The 14,643-nt window shown below is 38.9% G+C and overlaps 1 protein-coding gene across 14 annotated transcripts in view; it reads right to left on the minus strand.

Moving 5' to 3' along the window:
* LOC134357390 (guanine nucleotide-binding protein G(I)/G(S)/G(O) subunit gamma-7-like) overlaps positions 1 to 14,643 on the minus strand; it is a 347,522-nt gene that overhangs the window by 262,668 nt on the left and 70,211 nt on the right. For 9 of the 14 annotated variants that reach the window (XR_010020613.1, XR_010020615.1, XM_063068920.1 and 6 more), the window contains one exon: positions 14,110 to 14,147. The exons of the other annotated variants lie outside the window; for them this stretch is intronic. The gene's annotated coding sequence lies outside the window, so the exon portion shown is untranslated. The remainder of the gene's footprint in view (positions 1 to 14,109; positions 14,148 to 14,643) is intronic. 14 annotated transcript variants of the gene reach the window in all.

The raw sequence follows: 14,643 nt of genomic DNA on the forward strand, positions 1-14,643 counted from the left end.
TAAGCTTGAGGAAATGCACCTAAGGGTGTACCATTTGTGTATGATGAACAATCATATTTACTGATCGGGTATTAATAAAATTCCTTAACGTAACACAAAGAATATTTCCCCAATCAATGTGTCTAGCTCATAGATCTGACATTGCAATTAGGCCTTTTACTGGACTTGCTGGGCACTGACTAGGCCAGAAAGAGAAAACTGCTTGCCATTCCGGCAGCACTTTGACTTGAACACATCACAATGTTGTATTAAAGCTCCACATGAACCGTCTACACAAAGATGGAGAAGGGATAGGGTGAGTTTAGGGAAATTCTAATCCCAGCAGTATCCTCATCATACAATGCATTCATTTTTCGTGTTTATTACCGTTGTCTTATACAACGTGAAATTTGTTGTTTTGCAGTAGCAGTACAGTACAAAGATATGAAATTATAATAACTTACAAAAAATAAATAGCACAAGACAAAGGAATAATAAGGATAAATGAGGGTACCTAACAGTGAACTGGAAATTCCAGACCTAAGTTACACTGCTGATTTCCGAAGAAGAGCACAACAATGTACCTTGCATGTGAGTATCAAAAGCTGAACTGGAATGTGAGTAACTAGAAAGAGTTTTAACTTTTGTTTTCTCCAACAAATTGTAGTTAAGCAAAACTGAGGTATGCAGATATAAGTTCAGTGGGGCAGGAACAAGCAGAAACAATGTGTCGATGTGGACAGGCATGTTTGAAATCTTGGGTAGGAGGTAGAAATGGGAGGTATGAGGTAAGGCAACCATGAGGTCACTGGCAGTTGATGGGAGTAGGCAATGAAAAAATCCAGAGCAGGCAGAAGATCAGAGCGGGGTGTCCAGGAAGAGGAGGAAGGTTGAAGACGTGAAAAGGGGTCATCAGTGTGGATTGGAGAGTCCTTACCAAGGAAGTTGGCACAGAGGCGGAGGCAGTGAAAGAAGAGCTCAGCATCTTGGTGGGCGCAGGGTTACAAAGGTGAGACCCTTATTGAGGACAGAAAGTTGTGACTCAGAGAGGGGAAGGTCAGAGGAAATAGTGAAGACCTGGCATGGATGAGAGCTAGGATTAGAGAGAGTTGGTAGTGTCTGAGGAGAAGGGAGGGTTGGGGTTTTCAGGGAAGGTGGGTTGGGAGGAAGATGGAGTCTCTGAGGACCCAAGAGCTGACAGTGGGACCTGCAAGACATGGAATTGCAAAATAGTGGTGGAGGAAGGGGAAACGGGGGCTCCTGTGGCAGCACATGTAGACCTGGCGCCTGGAGGTGCTGATGGTTTAGGTCTAGGCTAGACCTTGCAAATGACACCTCCTTGCATCAAAACAAATAATATAGTATAATTTCTACAGAAAATTACTATTAACGAGCATATAAAAAGTCAGGCAACATCATTAAATACAGTTTAACTGGAAATAATCAACCTTTGCTTCAGACTTGCATCAGAAATAGAAATGTGCATGAAATTTGACCCAAAACATGCACTTTAAGAAGAAACTTTCAACTGCTTATTTTACACCATTTCACATGCTGCAAAATTTGTATGCAGGGGAGATGAGCAGATATCAAGAAGGGAGTCGTGATTCATTTTCTACATTTTATTCAAAATAATTATACACAGCTTCTATACCACGCCATTACATTTTATCACGTCAAAACTGGGAAAAAATATTTGGAAGGTTCAATGACATTTTGGTATTCATAATCTTTATTTCAACAGTTAGAAAGGCCAGAATGAAATGATAGACAAGTGAAACATGTGCTCCGGGTTATAGGCCACCAATAACTTGATGTCGGTGTGGTCAGATCCATGGAGTGGAATAAGCACAGTTTAGTCTCAACAGCTGGTGCATCGAGTGATGAACAATGGCTGCACTCACTGTTATCAACAAAGAGCATACTGTCTGCGACACATGAAATACTTCTGTGGTGACACCAAACAACCTTAAAGCAGCACAAGTCTGCCATCATCTGGCCACTGTGCAATAACCAACTGATTTTAGTTCCAGTGATTCAGGATTCAGTTGTTGAGCTTTATATTGTGGTAGGAAAACCACTTCACAACATAATGCTATCCACAGCAAAAAAAAAACAAAAATTGGTTCAATGTTCAAAGCAGCATTTTTTATATTGATGCTCAAAGCAAGTGTATGTTAAAGTAGGAATTCAGTTATCCAAAAACAATGTTGTTTACTGATATCTTAAGTATCTGAAGGCTAGGAATGGCATTATAAAGTTTAGATCTGCCAAATTGAAAGAATTCTGGTAATAAGCAATATGGGAAAAATTAATTTTAATTCTAGGAACTAACAAATAATTAGAGTTTAAATATAGATTGTTCAATACTCTGAACAGTTGACAACTGACAACACATACTTGCGCCATCACCCACTACGAAAATGAAAGGCTAAAACACAGGAGGTATTAATAGAATATTCAACAATGCCTCATAAACCAGGTCATGTAATGCATTTCTCAGAGCAATCATTGTTACAAAATTAAAAATAAATGCTGCATTCTACAGATTATGGCAACATTTATTCTTTGCAACATTCAGTCATATTTTTCCTCGATCTTGGACTTGTTTTATTAACAAGTCACTAACAAACCCTGTACAAAGGTTATTATAAGTTTTAGAATTAGTTTTATAATCTAAACGTAACTGTATGTCTTGCCTACTCTACGGGGAGGGAAACTGCTGCTCGCATTTTATCTTTACTCGGTCAACCCTATCTATCACAAAATGCTGGTGGTACGCAGCAGCCCAGGCAGCATCTATTGGAAGAGGTACAGTCGACGTCTCGGCCCAAAACTCTTCCAACTGATGCTGCCTGGCCTGCTGCATTCCACCAGCATTTTGTGTGTGTTGCTTTAATTTCTAGCATCTGCAGATTTCCTCGTGTTTGCATTTTCAACCGCATCTATCCCCACTTTCACCAACCTCCCTCCCCAAATTGAAGTATGAATAAAGGCTGGATGCTTCCCTATTTATTAACCACCCAGGAGAGGGACAAAGTAGGATCATTTAACCTACAATACAGTTTCTCAGTACAATACAATGCTCATTTAACCTACAATACAGTTTCTCAGTACTTCAGATGTGACTTCCATGGAAACCCTCACACAACATAACAGGCAGAGTGGTGTATTTCTGTAATTATGTCAAAAGGGTGTAATAGATATTTCATGACTGCAAAGCCCTTCTTTACTGAACTTCATATTGGTGCCACTTTGTTGTGACAGAAGCCAACAGAAGGCAACTCAAGCCTAACGAATCAAAAGGAGTCTTCCTGTCAGTGTTTTGGTTAAGAAAAGTTAATTTTACACAGAAATATATCTGTTCTGCAACTTTTTACAGAATTCTTTAGTGCAAGAATGGGATAATTTTCCTTGTTTGTCAGAGTTTTACTCTTTGGTGATACAAGTGTTGGAATTACTTCACTTCTGCAGTAAAATTATTTCCGGTTGTCACTGGATGATGCTGGGATCAATATGAATTTTATTTAGAGATGCAGCAGAGACCAGGCTCTCCTGACCCTTTGAGCCATGCTGCCAGCAACTGCTGATTTTATCCTAGCCTAATCACAGGTCAATGTACATACAATGACCCATTAACATACTAAACGGTACTCCTTTGGGCTGTGGGAGGAAACCAGAGTGCCTGGATGAAACCTGCACTTTCCACAGGGAGGACAAAGAAACTCCTTACAGAGGTCATTGGGATTGAACTCCAAACTCTAACGCCCTGAGCTGTAATAGTGTTGTGCTAACCGCTACACTACCGTAGTGCCCCAAAGTACGTATACACTGAAAACCTTGAGATTCATCTTTGTGCAGGCACTGACAAAACAGAGAAACATAACAGTATCCACGAATGAATGCTATTTTGTTATCTACAAGAAACCTTGGATTTATGTGGTGCTTTATATATCTCTTTCAAAACAATCTAAAAATACCTTGTAACCAATGATGTACTTGTGAGATGTAGGGAAGGTGATGTGAAGCCAATTAGTGCAGAGAAGGTCAAACAGGAATAGAATGACCGTTTTTGATGGTGCACATTGAATAATAACTGTTGAAAACAATACTGGTAATCGTTGAGATAATCTATGAGTTTTGATGTCCAAAATTGAGAGCAGAGGAAGCCCTGCTTTAACTCTTCATCTGACAGGCAACACACATGATGCAAGCAACACACACAAAATGCTGGAGGAACTCAGAAGGACAGGCAGCATTTATGGAAAGGAGTACAGACTACGTTTTGGGCTGACACCCTTCAGCAGGATTGGAGAAAAGATGAGTAGATTTAAAAGGTGGGGGGAATGGAGGGGGAAACACAAGGTGATCGGTGAAACCAGGAGGGGGAAGGAGTGAAGTAAAGATGCAAATCTCCCCCAGTTCCTCACAAAAGGATAGGCCAAAATTAGCCATTGTCAACTGTACTGAATGTAAGTGAGTTTGATATAAAAACTGCCCGTCATTGAATGGTTATATTTTGAAAGGAAACCATTAAGCCAACTATTCAACAACACCAGCTGCCCCCACCTTTTCGTGACCCTGCAAATTGTTTTGTTTTAGATACCTCTCCAGCTCCCTTTTGAATGCTATAATTAAATCTATTCTTACTACTATCCCTGACAGTGCATTCCACACCTGAACCAGTGTAATCTTTTTTCATCTGTCACTTTTGTTAATTTTTGCCAACTAACTTCATTCTATCTCCATCATTTCTCAACATCTCGGCCAATGGGAACCGTTACACTTTAGCTACTCTGCCCATGCCCTTCACAATTTGACATAGCTCTTTATCTCCTCAAGTATTCCTTCAATCTAAGGGGAACAACCTTAGGTTTCACCAGTCTATTCACATAACTAAATTCCATTTGCACTAAAATCTTTTCAGTAAATCTTTTTTGCAGTCTCTCCAAATTCCTTATGTACTTTCTGAAGTGTGAGAATCAGAACTGAACATAATATTGCAATTGTGTTCAAAGCAACATTTTATCAACATTCATCAGGATACTGGATGTTTTTTTCAATTGTTTTGCCAGTTCCAATGACCTATGCACAAAAACCCTCCAGGTCAGTCTGTTCTTTATCCCTTTTAGAACTGTGTATCAGGTTTACATGTCTCTTCTCATACTTACAACCAAAATATCAAACTTCACATTTCTCTTAAATTTCATCCGCCCATTGCACCTGCCTGTCTATAATCACCTTGAAGTCTAACACTATCCTTGTCACAGTTCACTATGCCATCAAGTTTGATGTCATCAGCAAATTTAGAAATCATTTCCGAAACACCCATCATACTCATAAATATATATTACAGAAAGCAATGGCCCACTTACACACTGGGGAACTCCACGGTGTAAATTCCATCCGATCTGAGAAACAACCTTTCACCCCTATTTCTATTCCTATTGTACAGCTGCTTTTCCACCTTGCTGTTACAGCACTTTTAATTCTATGGTCTTCAATCATAATGACAGAATTCTCGTAACATTTTGATGTGGCATTTTATCAAAAATCCCTGGAATTCCATTTAATATTTGTCAATTGCATTTCCACAACGATCCACTCTTTCTACTTGCTGAAAAATGTCTTACTACATTGGTGGTGGTTGTCCACCGTATCTGACGATGACCTCTTCGAGAGGCAGGCTAAAGCACGTGAGGATAGCCAGTGGGCCTCATACCCAGTGAGACTGACGATGACGGGAAACCTGAACAGGAAGGTTTTAAAGTGGAAAAGTTGTTACACTGGAGCATTCCACTCTCTCGATCTCGGAAATTTGGGTCCAGTGGTATGAGTAGTCATCATAACTGGGGTCTTCCTTGGTTGCAGTGGATGACCATGACTTCTTCTGTGCCTTGTCATGCCCTTTGCTCTCCAAGGAACGTTGCAGAACTGCCTTCCAGGCCACTATATCTCACTTTCCTATCCACCCAGTCAGCCGGAGCTGACTTCACGTGTTAGGACAGGCATGTCCTTATCTCACTGGGTATGAGGCCCACTGGCTCTCCTCATGTGCTTTAGCCTGCCTCTCGAAGAGCTATACCAGGCTGCTGTCACATGCAAACAGCTACTTGAAGCCACAAGTGAGAATTGAGTGTCTGGTGAGGATTAAAGGTGAGTGAGTGCCCCAGATTGGACACAACAAGTCCCTTCACCCAGAGATGCTATACATCCCTGTATATTCCATATTTCATTAGTTAGATGTGAATTGCACAGAAATATGAAATCATAGAATTAAAGAAATGCAAACTTCATCCATACTTATGATAATGCCATATTCCCATTTTAGGCCTGTACCATTTACACCTTTGCTATCTATCCAAGCGCCTTTTAAAAGTTGTAATTATATCTGCCTACACTACATCATCCGGCAGCTCGTTCTAAAATGTGGGAAAACATGCTCTCAGATCTCCTTTAAATTTTTGCCCGCTCACCTTAAACTCATGCCCTTGAGTTCTAGACTCCACTGTCTTGTGAAAAAGACTCTATCTATCCTATCTACACCCCTCATACTTTTATAACCTCTAAATCCACCTCTAGGTCTCCTACATTCCTGCGATAATAAACCCAGACTACCCAATCTCTCTTTACAACTACAGGCCTTCATACCAGATAACATCTCGGTGAACCCTCTCTATTGCTTCCGCATTCTTCCTGTAGTGATGACCAGAAGTGACACAATACTCCAAAAGGATTGTACAGCTGCCACATGACATCCTAACTCTTATATTGAATGCCCCAGTCTGCAAGGGTAAGCATGTCGAATATCCTCTTCACTGCCTATCCACCACCTGCATTGTCACTTCCAGAAAGCCCAAGGTTCCTGTGAGCATCACAGCTGCAAAGGTTTCTGCCATTTACCAAATATGTCCTACCAGAATTTCACTTGTCCAAGTGAAATTTACCTCACATTTGTCCGGATTAAATTCCATCTGCCAACATTCCACTCAACTGTCCAGTTGATTTACATTCTGCTGTATCCTCAGACAACCTTCTTTAATAATATTTTTTTGTTGCCACCTACGTTCTCATCCATGTTAGAGAATAATTAAGGTTCCAGCACTGCTCCCTGTGGTACATAACTTTTTACAGACGTCCAGTCAGAAAGACATCCATCTGCCACTATTCTCTGCCTCCTATCAAAATCCCAAGTATATTCATGTCCAAGGCAACTTTGAACTTTAAAAATTTTGATAATTAATAAAGGAGACATACAGATAGTTTTATTATTTTAACTGGACTGGCATGCAATCTCTTAGGCAGTCCCATGGGACAGCTCTGTGGGGGTCTGAGACCAGTGAGGAATTTGCATATTCCTCCACAAGATAGACAGGAGATGCACAGGTGAGATGGGGGGAGGGAGGGTCCATGGCAAGGTTGGACCATGGTGAATATTTACATCCATTACATAATTCATCAGCAAGCTCTCAAATCAAGGACACTACGTTCTTAATGCTATTCTGATACTACCTCACCATTTTGGGTATTCATGGGCTAAATTTTCCCATGAGTCAGTGGGTAGGTTACATGTTGTCAGAGGGTTTGACAGTATCCTTTTATTACTTCTACTGTTCTCCTGGTGATCTCTCACCACAATAGAGTAGAATATCTGTTTTGGATGTTTGGTGGTTCTACCCCATCCATTGGAGTCGTCTAAGTGTAATCAACTATTAATTTCCAAGGATGTTGGTCTGGGAGAAATTGCTGAGATTGATTTTCTTCTCGTGCCAACAGACTTGAAGGATATTGTGCAGACAAAGTTTGCAGTACCTCTCTCTAGTGCTTTGGGGTATAGGTTGTTCACGTCTCAGAAAAATAAGGAAAACAGAGATTACTAATGCCTAGAAGTTTTGTACCAGGTTTGAGGTCCCGACCTACAACCATCTTTTCACGAGAGGAAAAGATGAATTTCATCAATATCTTTCCTCGCTGACAAGATGCCTTCTGTGATATAGAAAGTGATTCATGTTTTCTAAGCTTCCAATAACTTTCTGTCAGGATATGGGTGTATGCAAAGGGGCAGATTGGTAAACAATCTTTATTTTGTGGATGTTTATTGTAAATTCCAGTCTCTTAAATGTTTCTGTGACCAGGTTAACAAAATGTAAGAGAATACTTAATGAAGTCAAATTTCTGGTAGGTTTTCAGTTTTTTAAAAAATACAGTTAGTAAACATCGTCTCAAATGTAAAAATTACCACAAACAATTGGAAAGCAATCTTTATTGAAATGCACTAAAAAGTTCTTTGTTTTTTTAAGAATGTTTTGTGCTAAAAGTCTGTCTGGTGACTTTTGGACATGGAATTTCTACTGCAATACATTGGTTCAAAAATCTGTTTTGCATCATCTTCTTTGTTAATATTAACTAGTAGAGTAAGCAGGTATGCATTTATACACTGGAGAGAACTTTTCCACTCTGTAAATAAAAACACTGAACTACAATTGTACACATAATAGTATCTCCACTACCTCATTTATTTTTACTTCCCAGTCCACTTCTGGACAGTTTTTCCATGCCTCTGCAACCTTTCTACTTGAAAAGGATGAACATCAATATGTCACTTATAAGATTTGAGAGGACGATTAGCAAATGAGGTCCGATCCCTGACATGAGAGGCCACAGTGGTAACTATTATTGGCTATCAGTGGCTGGGCAGCAATAGAAAATGCCGATCATTTCCTCCTGGCTCCCATTCTCCTTCCCTTTTTCTATGGTTCACTCTTCTGTCCTGTCAGATTTCTTTTCCAGCCCTTGACCTTTACCACCCACCTGGCTTCACCTATCACCTTCCAGCTAGCCTCCTTTCCCTCCCCTCACCTTTATTACTCTTCCCAATTCCTTCTCAGTCCTGAAGGAGGGTCTCGGACTGAAACGTCGACTATCAATTCATTTCTATAGAGGCTGCCTGACCTGCTGAGTTCCTCCAGCATTTTTGTGTGTTGCTTTGGATTTCCAGCATCTGAAAACTTTCTGGTTTTGATAGAAAATGAATCCCATGGAAATCATAACGCTGACCATTTGCACAAAAAAGGCACATTTTTGATACACAAAAGATTACACTTTCAGGGGCCTAAAAAAAGTCTGAAATTTTTTTGTAGAACATGACAGTTAATCTAACTGCAGTAAGAGTACACCAGAATGTGTTTATTCTGCAACACTGACTTCCTAATGAATAAATGGCATGTCCAAGGAGAGTTGCACATCCACACCATTTACCACTGCACCTTGAACTCAAAAGAGCAACACTAATTAAACCACCAAACATTAATGAGGATCAGGCGAAGAAAATTCAGTTACTGTGGTACAACTGTCCAAAGGTCCCACTCAGCAACATTCAAAGTGATTATTTTTCTGCAAAATTAACTATTGAGTAATGATAAAAAATGATCCAAGACAGAATAAACCTACAAAATCTGCTATTCAATTGTGCTCCTATTTTCATTTCTTACAACATGGCAGACAATTATTTAGCCTATTGAGTCTGTGGGTAATCCTTTCAATCACAGCCCATCATTTATTACTCTATAACCCAGGCCTTCTCACAGATCCATAAAGACAATCAAAATCAGATTCATTATCACCAACATTTTGTGAAATTTGGTATTTTTGGCAGGACTGTGCAAGACAAGGTTGGATAAATTTTTGCAGTCGTCATCGTCGTTAGGTCGCACCTGGAATTTCCAGTTGGCAGACGATTTCCCTCCACAATGCTCTGTCCCGACACTTGTCCACAACATCCCTAGTCTTGTCCAGCTTGGTCCAATCCTTGATGTTATCCAACCACGTTGTTCTTTGCCTTCCTCTTCCTTTCTTTCCCTCCACCTTTCCATATAGCAAGCCCGACAAGATGTTATCTCTCCGCGTAACCTGTCCACAATAAGCAAGTTTTGACTTCATGATCTTCTCCAGCAGTATCCATGGTCTATCAACTTCGGACAAAACCCTCTCATTTGAAACTTTCTCTACCCAGCTGACCTTCAACATTTGTTGATAGCACCACATTTCAAAAGCATTAATTCATTTCATGTCATCCTTCTTCAGGGTCCATGTTTCTGATCCATATCTCAGTACTGACCATAGGTAACACTCGAGGAAGCGGATTCTACTTTGGATGTCTACCTTCTGATTGCATAGTAGATCTTTTAGCTTCATGAACAGGGTCTTAGCCATACCTATTCTCCTTCTGATCTCAACTTCACATCTCCCATCATCTGTCAGACAACTGCCAAGATACTCACAGTTTCGCACCTGTTCCATGTCTTGTCCATTCACTTGTAATGATACCATCATGAATGAGTCTTTAGTGTTTGTTTTGCTTACCACCATCGATTTTGTTTTCTTAGGGTTGCCTTCATGTCCGTATTCAAAGCTTTTCTCATTCACTTTATCCAGCATAATTTGCAGTTCACTTTTGCTGTCAGCTAACAACACGGTGTCGTCCGCATACCTGATGTTATCCACCTTCCGGCCTCCGATTGGAATACCTGTCTCCTGATGGTCACATTCCCGAAAAATCCATTCTCCATAGAGGTTGAACAAATCTGGCCAGCCAACACAGCCTTGCCTTACGCCTCGTTTAATACATGCCCATGGTGATAGCTCATTTTCTACCATGACCGCTGCTTTCTGTTTCTAATACAAGTTCCTTATTATCTGCACATTCTCCCATTCCAGATCGTACTTGTTCAGCACCTCTATTACTTTCTCATGTCTTACTTTATCAAAAGCCTTTTCATGGTCAATAAAACATAAGTAGATGGTCTTTTGTGCCTCAATGCATCTCTCCATGATGTTTCTCAACGCGAATATTCCTTCCCTTGTTCCTGAGCCTTTATGAAAACCAAACTGCGTTTCTCCAGTTTCATCGCTGATTGTACCTTTCATTCTGCTGAACACTATTTTCAACAGTAACTTGACGCAGTGAGACATTATGCTTATCGTCCTATGTTCGTTACATTTTATCGTCCTTGGCTTTTTTGGTAAGGCGATAAATACCAATTTGAGAAAGTCCTCCGGAAGATTTCCTGTCACATAACTGTTGTTTAATATCGCTAAAGGGTTCGTTTTTCCCTTCGGACCAAGTGATTTCAGAATTTCAGTAGAAACCTTATCTTCACCGGCTGCCTTTCTGACTTTTAGACTCGAAATCCACTTTCCATTTTTGATATCAATATTTTAGGTTGATTAGTCATTTGATTTAATTGTGGTAAATCCTCAATCCTGCTATCTTCAAATAATTCCGAGATGTACTCAACCCATCTGTCCATGATCTCTTCTTTTTCATAGCATGGATTACCACTACCATCTTCGATACACCCAGCTGATGGCACGGTCTTCCTTAATTTCGTCATATCCTTTACCTTTTGGTGAAGGCCTCTATAATCATGACTTCGTTTGTACTGCTCAATTTCTTCACACTGTTCATTCATCCAATTCTCTTTCACATCCTTGCATTTTCTTTGAATTAAGCGGTGTAGGACTTTGTTGCATTCATTATCCTATCGTTTTACCTTTCTTCTTTCTTAGTTAACTTTCTCAACTTATCGGTGAACCAAGGGTTTTGCACAGTAGGGGAATTAAAGGATTATAGGGAAAAAGCAGGTAGATGGAGATGAGTCCATGGCCAGATCTGCCATGATCTTATTTAATGGTGAAGCAGGCTTGGTGGGCCAGATGGACTACTCCTGCTCCTATTTCTTATGTTCTTAAGACATAGGAATTACTGAAAGTAACAAAATAGGTGAAAGAGAAATAGCAAGGGAGTATTCATGGGTTCGTGGAACATTCAAGGATACTCCCCTAGATACTTTAATTTAGCTGACTGGCACTGAACAGCAAGCAAAAGCAGGCACTGAGTAGACAGGGAATATTTTTCGAGGAAGATTGTCTGCTGTTGGTAAAATCTGTCGCATGGTAAAGAATGGAGAATATCAGCCAATCCCTGAGCGCCACACTGGGGCAATTTGTATCTGTATTGTATTGTACCATGGATAGCCTATTGCAAAAGTTCTGTTTTACAAAATACATAGTTTGGTGTTTTACTGTTTTGGTTGACTTTGTTGATAAATAAGGTTGGTTCAACTTTGATGAAGTTATTAATCGGAGGGTGTATCAATCAGAGGGTGTTTTTTGGAGAATGCCATAGGCTGTTTGATAAATAACCACTTGACATATTGAAATGAGCAACTAATACTTCAGAAAATGATAACTATCTTATCCTTTAAAAAATACAGATGGAGGCCATTCTGCCCTATAGACCCATGCAGGCTTCCAAGGAGCAAATCCATTTGCTCCATTCTCCTGTCATTATTCTTCTATATCCCTGAATTTTATCTTTTTCCCACACGTACTTATAACTTGCATTAACATCTTTGGGATGTAGGAGAATACTGGAAAATGTTAAGGAAGCCAATGTGATCATGGTGAAAATGTACAAATTCACACTTAAAGCACCCGAGGTTAGGACTAAACTTGGATCCCTGAAGCTGTGAAGTAGAAACAATAATTGCTCCATCACAATGTTACACTGAACACCATTTCACCTCTCAATGTGACAAAGTATTACGCCTCTTTAAAAATCTAGTCCTGAGAGCGCAGGCACTACACCTACTGTTCTCTATAATTGAACACACAAACTCTATGAGTAAGGCAACTACTGCCACCAAGTGGGTAGTTTAATATATTGCAGACATTATTTGAACTGAAAGAACATTTGGGAATAAGGACAAAATTTTCAAGTCAATGACTTAACTTTGAAATGGCTTGACGAAACTCACTGAAACAAAATATTAATCTCTCTCCACAGATGCTCTTTTCTCATTGATACTCTCACCTGTTGAACATTTCCAACAATTTCTATTTTTTTCCAGATTTTCAGCATATGAATCGTCGGAGTTGCATGTTATTTGATGTCAAATCAATGGCTACAGCTAGCTCCTTCACCAATTTCTCAATTCCCTATCCCGTTGTCTTATTGGTTTCAAAAAAAGTGTAAACATTTGTCTCCTCTTCCTTCATTTCTAGAAGTTTTTTTCACCAATTTGATGCCTTTCAACTTGACACTAAATGTTCACATTCCAATTCTGAACTCTTAGTTGCAACTGCAGGAAAAGATATCTATTCCCTTCATCGCAAAATTTCCCAACACTTCAACACTTCTACTTTTCTGGAAAGCTGTAGGGCTATGAGTCACATTTGTGTGACTGAAGCTATGACACATTATCTAGATGGGAAGATTTTGCCACAAGTTACAGAGCAAGTATTTCAGAAATAGCATAAGGCATGACTAAAAATTCCACCAATAGGGCTACATCTTGAAAAAGTTATATTTTTGGCAAATTAATCCAATAACCATGAGAAAACTTTATGTTCATATCTTTAAAAATAAACGATAAATACAAAAATGCACCATTCCTTGGAAATAGTCCTTACTGCAGTTCAGAAAACTTTGGGTATGCTTCATTAAGTGACTATTTTTCATATTATATTCATTGTCATTAAAATCCTTAATTTATGAGAATTTTGAAGCCAACTCTTATGTAAGCCATAATTCCTTCTTGAGGTTTATTTGTATAACGGAGTAATATCTCCTTAGTTGATAAAAGACAATGTGCAGAATATAATTATGTGTATTCAGTTTTCAGTTTACATTTTTAAATTGCAATTAATCCTGACAGCACTTAAGCTATATAGACATTACAGGCCCTTTTTCTCTATTTCATTAATGCTTGTTAATGTTCTCAATGTGATAATTATGTAAAATAATTCACTGTTATGAATGATCAGTTAACATTGCTATTGAGAAAATTAGGTTTTCTATTAAATATTGAACCATTTCAATGATTTTTAGTTCAGTTGATTAATATTGTATTTATGCATCATTCTGATTGATAGCCATCTAACTTGTTGCACATGTGAATTTATTTTTAAGGGTAATGGAATGTTTTAGAACTGTCAGGTTATCAATCATCCAGGTTATTTTAAAACATTTTGGGTTAGAGATAAACTTCCTGCCTCTGACTGAGAAACCCACGGACCTAAATAAGCTAAACTGACTGTGTGATGAGGTTAATGTAACTGTGATCTTACCTTTTTTAGTGTTCAAGCAGAAATAAATTATGGTAATACTGTAAATAAAAAAAAGTAGTTATTCTACAAATAAAACGATAACTACGTCTTATACAGTTGCGTAAAATGGCATGCTGTTGGTTTTAAGGTGAATGATCACCAGCAATGTCATATTTTTCTGTGCATTCAATTTTTGTCATAGGTATAATGATAACAAACAGAACTATTAATATGGAATATAATGAAATAAAGAGGAAGATGGGAAAACCTTTAAAGACCAGGGATGGGTTTTTCAGCAGACAATGTGTAGCTTGTGAGTTCAAAGTAACAGAAATTGATAAACTATTGAGAATTTAACTAGTGTAAGCTATACACCTACATATACAGACAGCCTTTATAAGGTTCAACGTTCATCTCAGGATCAAGTTTGACACTAAGATCGCTGACCATGGTTCCGCCATGAATGCATGACTTTCATATTTATGTTCCTCTGTAAATAGTTGCTTGATAGGTAATGATGTGAAATGAAAGCGATTTTCATCAATAAATTGATTT

This window comes from Mobula hypostoma, chromosome 16, assembly GCF_963921235.1.
Source record: "Mobula hypostoma chromosome 16, sMobHyp1.1, whole genome shotgun sequence".
Lineage (NCBI taxonomy): Eukaryota > Metazoa > Chordata > Chondrichthyes > Myliobatiformes > Myliobatidae > Mobula > Mobula hypostoma.